The following is a 6,498-nucleotide window of genomic DNA, read 5'->3' on the forward strand; positions in this document are numbered from 1 at the left end:
TAGTGCCATGCCAATTTTACTAACTATAAAGATTCCCTCCCCGGCAAGTTGAATCTCAATGCAAGTTCAGGGTGGCCTTGAACTTAGAGATCCTGCTGCCTCAGACTCTGGAGTGCTAAGGTTGTTACAGGGACATATCAGCATGCAGAGCTAGAAAATATTAATAGTATCCACTGACAATGTGCCAGCTCATAAACATCGAGGACCATTTATTCATTAGTAAACTGAATTGTTTTCTCTTATGTGAAATCATTTTGCTTATTTTTTTTTCTTTAAATCCAAACTAGGAAGATGTAACTTTTCTCCCTAAAAATGAAATTGCTTTTTTTACAAATTGCATTCTCTGATTTTCTCATCAGCCTGCTTTAAGGATATCCACGTGTTCAATATGCTTGCTCGAAGTTTGGCCCACACCAAATGATTGTTTAACCCAAATATCTGAGCAGCAAACTGAGCTGATCCTTCTGGAGAAAGTATAGTTGAACAGCCAAGACCACTGGGCAGTGGAAGAGATGACCACACACCCTGAGCATCCCAGTCTGGTGTGATCAGGGGACAGCTGATAACCAGATATGCAGTATTACCAGACATCACTTGGCCTAGACCATTGCTTCTGCAGCCACTGTGACAAATACAGTAGCTATGACGTCCCCTTCACATTCTGCTTCAACCCTCAAAGTTTCATCTGGTCCTTTATGTGCAGATGTTACTCTAAGTTCACACGGAATCCCCAAATTTCCACAAGGCTTCTTAATTTTTTCACAGTGACCAAGGTCAGAGGTTGAATCCATCAGCACTACCACCCTGCACTGACTGACTGACTTGAGAAGCGACTCCACTCGGTCTGCAACCCACTCAGAGTCCTTCTTCGTCAGGTGGAGTCCTTCTGGAGTTACTTCTTTGAGATCGCAGTAAGACTGTCTTTCTGCTGGCTCCAATCTCCCGATGGCCTTAGTCTCCAGGAATCATTATCAATGACATCAGCAAGAACAATCTCTTTGGTGGTTACATCAATGCCAAGTTCAATCTTCAAATAAACAGTTCTGGGCAGCCAGGATTTCTCCAGAATTTCAAAAATAGCTTGTGTGGTGTGACTCATGATGTCCACGTCAGTCTGCCCTATAACAAGGCCAACAAAGCACAATTCTGCAGCAGCGATGAGCTGCTCCCCAGATCACTGTGGACCATCACTGGCATCATCCTTGTAGAACGTCTCCTCTTTGGATGGATAAAACTTACACACCTCCTTTACCCCAGGGTTCCTTTTGAGAAAAGATCCAGTTGCTATTCCTTGGCATACCCATTCAATTGTAATAATTTCATGTTGGGGGTGCAATGAAAGCAGTCTCCCCAAATTTCTTGGTGAAAGCAGTTTTTATACCTGCTTCCTGTAACAACTGAAATATACGGCTGGTGATCTTATTGGTGATGGCAGCTTTGCCTTCCAGGTGGTTTTTTTCTAGCTGCATTCCCTTGCTGTAATCTGGTTCTTGGACTGCAGGAGGACTCTGCCTGGGTTATCTAACAATTCATAGACTTCTTTTGGAGTTTCTTCCCGATGTTCAGTACTTCCGCTGTCGCCATTATCCTAGGTGAACTAGAGGAGCAGACCTCACGAGAATAAGAGTTGAGACTTTAAATCTTTATTCTGCTAGTAATGGAGTTTTTGTTTGTTTGTTTGTTTTTGTTTTTGTTTTTTCAAAAAGCTGTCTTTACTCTGTCAAAGAGAGGATGGAGCAGGACATGGATGATAGAAGTTGGCTTTTAGTTAAGGATAGACTCTCTGCCATTGTGTCTCTGGAACATTCTTAATTGTCTCCTCCTCCTCTTTTGATTTGTATTGACTTCCATTTTCTAAGAAAGGAGCCTTGAAGGGTGTGGAGGTGTTTCTGAGTGAGGAGAGAGAGAACCAAGTTACATAAGATTTCCTCTTTGTGGGATTGGTCTCTCCATAAGCTTTGATTATAGGGGAATGTTTTCGATTTTTAAAAAACACAGCTCACATCCACTCCTTTCAAGGACACTGTTCCAACAATGAAGACCGAGTGGGGTTAGAATCAATCAAACATTAGTTCTGTACATTTCAGTATATAAGAAAATGAAATTTAGAGAAATCACTATTATTTTAATATATTTTATTTATTTATTGAGAAATTTATAAATACATACAATGTATTTCTATTATATTCACTCCCATTTCTCCTCCAACTCCTCCTTGTCCTCTATGGAGTTTCTGTCTCTTTTTTCTTTGTGAGAGGAGTGGATGTGAGCTGTGTTTTATAAAAATCGAAAACGTTCCCCTATAATCAAAGAGGCCAATATGTCCTTCCCATATACACAAGGGTGTAGGCTTACATAGCCAACCACACAGCCAAGGGAGTGAAAGAGAAAAGTTATTAGGATATGGGGGAAGTGAATCTATCTGTTCAGCAATAGTTCTTTAGGGCGAGCTCGATTTTCTTTGGCACCAGTTCAGTCCTGTAGCAAACACCAAATACAAATCAGCAGAGGCAGACCAGTCTAGGCAAGCAATCAGCACACGCGAACTTCGCACACAACGTCAGCTGCTGTCCAGTCCTGAAGGAACCGGTAGACTCTTTAACTAGCCGGAGGTAAGGCAGTTGGCATGAGGCCATGCAAGTGGCAAACTGCCGCAGAAACTTCCCGAGCAGTTCTTGGGCAGGCTTCTCTTAATGGCAGCCTTTGGAGCAAAGCAAACCAATGGTCAGTGCTTGTTTCTGTGGGGTCATATCCACTTCATATAGGTGTGAGGCCTGGCGCATGGTTAATCTACCAGAGACCATGCTTCTAAAGAAAAATCTACTTTCCTTCTCCTAACAGTCCTCAACTTTCAATAGCACCTCATCTTGGCAAAGAAGATCTCTTGTGACTTCTGGATATGACAGGACATTGTGTTCATGGATACACAGTAGGTGTGGTTGCTGCAGAAGACCCTGAACAAGACCAAGCCAGGAGACAGTCCAGAATGGATGGGGGAGGGGAGATCACCATTCTTAATGCTCTAACGAATATTTAGAGAAAACAATTTAGGGCTCAAATTTAGGTCACTCCTAATCCTCTTATGACTTTATGACTTAATCACGAGTGATTTATTTGACTTCTTAATAGTTTTTAAGTTATGTGTATGTGTGTGTATGCCCATGTCGATGCTTTTGGAGTCCAGAAGAGGGCGTCAGATCAGTGTCGCCCTCTTGGGTGGGTATTCACATGTCAGTGTAGTGCTCCTGAAGTCCTGAAGAGGGCGCCAGATTCCTGGATCTGGAATTATAGGTAGCCATGACTCGCTTTGCTGAAGTTCAGTTTCTTCTCCAGATGTCTGTCTTTCTCTTATTAGCTATCTGTTTCTAGATTAAAAAAATACATACTGTTTTTATATTAGTGATGACATCATTAAAAAAACAAAAGATATTATTTTATTTTCACATTCTCTTGTCTGCATTTCATGTATCCTTCATTTAATATTTACCCTGACTTAATCAAATTTTTAAAAAAATCCCACGTTAAACCTTTGGGTTGATTTTATTTCATATACCAACATCCTTTGGCAACACTTTGCCTTCAGAGGACCCAATGTTTTGTCTGGTTTTCAATCCCAGGAAGGACAGATAGCGTGGTGGTTTGAATAGGGATGGCCCCCATAGACTCCTGGGTTTGAATGCTTGGCATATAGGGAATGACACTATTAGGATGTGTGGCCTTGTTGGAGTAGGTGTGGTCTTGTCGGAGGAAGTGTGTCACTGTAGGAGGCGGGCCTTGAGGTCTCCTATGCTTAAGCTCTGCCCAGTGCGGCACACAGTCTCCTTCTGCTGAGGGCAGATCAAGATGTAGAACTTTCAGCTCCTCCAGTAGCATGTCTGCCTGTATGCTGCCATGCTTCTTGCCACAATGATAATAAATTAAATCTCTTATTTAATGTTTTTCTTTATAAAGGTTGATGTAGTCATGGTGTCTCTTCACAGCAATAAAATCCAAACTAAGACAGTTGGGTAGGTGTAGTGGCTATTCCTGGTTGTCAACATGACTTTATCTGGAATGAACTACAATCCAGAATTGGAAGGCTCACCAGTGATCCTAATCTCAAGGCTTCTCGATAGACGTTTCTGACCTGGATCTTGGCATGAAGATCTTGAGGCACAGTGGCTATGAATTCCAGAAGATTAAGACAGGGAAACCTCTGAATTCAAGGTCATCTGTGATTAAAGGCTTTAGTTATCACAGAAGAAAGGAGCTTCAGTTGAGGAAACGCCTCCATGAGATACAGCTGTGGGGCATTTTCTCAATTAGTGATCAAGAGGGGAGGGCCCTTGTGGGTGGTGACATTCCTGGGCTGGTAGTATTGGGTTTTATAAGAAAGCCAGTTAAGCAAGCCAGGGGAAGCAAGCCAGTAAGTAACATCCCTCCATGGCTTCTGCATCAGCTCCTGCTTTCTGACCTGCTTGAGTTCCAGCCCTGACTTCCTTTGGTGATGAACAGCAATATGGAAGTGGAAGCTAAATAAACCCTTTCCTCCCCAACCAGCTTATTGGTCATGATGTTTGTGCAGAAATAGAAACCCTGACTAAAACAGTAGGCTATTATTATTTTTTGATTTGAGTTTTGAGACAGGGTCTCTTGCTATATTCAAGTGTATTCTGGGACTTACCATGGGTAACCCTCTTGGCAAACATTCTACCTCATCCTCCAAAATGTTGAAATTCTAGATAGGAGCTGCCACACCCTGTTTGGCCGGCCCACTTAAGGGACACTCTTCATTCTTTCTTCTATCCTCTCTTCTCTAACTGTCCTAGCTGAAGACAGACACTTGTGTCTGTCCTTTGGTTATCAGAGTATTGAAATGTTGGACCCCAACACATGAATGCTGTAAGCTTGTTGTCATTGGAGCTGGAGAGTTTGTCTCTTAGAAAAAGAGTTCATACTCTTGTGTGGCAATATGTCAGGTCACCTTGCAGGACAGACTGGAGCTGAGATGATGATGGGTCAGTGATAGGCTGGACCACACCTTGACTAGGACTGCTTAGCTAAGAACATATCTTGTCCTTATTTGAAGATAACTTCATGCCAAGACCCAGGAAAGGGTATTGAGGTTTGATCTGTTGCTATGTATTGTGATGCTAAGTACCGGCCCCCAATACTTGGTTGCCCCAGAGATAAGAGAGTCTGAACATAGACCCAAGTGATGCTATGTGACCTTGCTCCCAAGTTATTTCTGATTAGTAAATAAAGGTACCAACAGCCAATAGCTGGGGAAAAGAGGCATAGGTGGGTTTAGGGTTCCCGTGCTCGATGTCAGAAGAGACCACGAAGGGGAGAGGAGAAGGTGGAAAGAGGAGAAGCTGCCATGAGGTAAGAATCATAAAATAATGGCCATGTGGGCTGGCTGATTGGAGTTAAGAGTGGCCCAGATGAAACATGGCACGTTATATAATGGGATTATTGGCTGGGGAATAGACATAGTAGCATAGAGGATAGATATCTGCCCAGCTCATGTGCTGATTAAGACTTATTGTTATAAAGGTTGTTTGTGTGTCTTTTTTTCTGGGAACTGAATGGCTAAAGGTGGGGTAGAAACCCCAAATTGGAATTAAAATTTGTATCCTCTCTCTGCTTTTCACTGTTTTGATTTCTTTAAGGCCACTTGAGGTCAGGTGGCCAGCTCTTACATTGTTATGGTCTGCCAGGACCTGAGCTCTGTCCCTCACACCTCTGGCAACTCCTGCCTCAGAGTGTCTCACTGTCTCCTCAGGCATTTGGATACTTGCCTAATATCTTTACACCCATTTCTAAACACTAGTTATTGAAAACCACAAATATATTATTTGGATCATTATTGGATTCAAAAGCTAGCTTTAAAAAAGTTTAAATTAACTCAGAGGTTCTGCTGTTTTTTTTTTAATATTGGCTTTTCACATGATGATAACTGAAGCTAGAATTTCGAAAGAGACCAGAATTATCAATTTTCATCTTTACTGATGTTGAAATTTTTATGCTGCTTTTTTTTACCCCTGTTACACTTTGAACATCAGGCTGCCTAAAGTCTTTGAAAAGAAATAATGAAGGTCTTTGTATGTAGAAAAACCTATTTTTGCTCACAAATGTGTTTCCAGAATAGGCTAACGGTGATTTTCTGCTAAGAGGAGTAAATAGTCCATTCTTCAGAGATATTGTTTTGTTTTGTGATTCCTTTAAAATTTGTTTCCTTTGCAGCACAATGGCTTTCAGCCTGAGGAAAATGATCTGTTTTTGCTCCCATGCTGGTTGGTTTACCACTGTGTACATGTGTCAAGGCAGGTTAGCACCTTGGTACTTGGAGGTTGTCCTGGCAGTGTCCAGGGTGTTAATGAAACATCTATGGCTTCAGGAGAGAAATGTAATGTCCCGAGTGCTGTTTACTCAAGGCATCATTCATAAGACCTGCGGGACAGGATGGGTACTTTGTACAGTCCTGGGCCAGAGAGCTGAGGGTCAACTCTTTTTGCT

At 42.1% G+C, this 6,498-nt stretch overlaps 1 pseudogene; it reads right to left on the bottom strand.

Annotated features, from left to right (window-relative positions):
- Positions 1–327: 327 nt before the first annotated feature.
- Positions 328–1,620, bottom strand: LOC110304052 (bifunctional phosphoribosylaminoimidazole carboxylase/phosphoribosylaminoimidazole succinocarboxamide synthetase pseudogene; annotated as a pseudogene).
- Positions 1,621–6,498: the final 4,878 nt, after the last annotated feature.

Source organism: Mus caroli, unplaced genomic scaffold, assembly GCF_978045245.1.
Source record: "Mus caroli unplaced genomic scaffold, Mus_caroli_1 scaffold_9, whole genome shotgun sequence".
Lineage (NCBI taxonomy): Eukaryota > Metazoa > Chordata > Mammalia > Rodentia > Muridae > Mus > Mus caroli.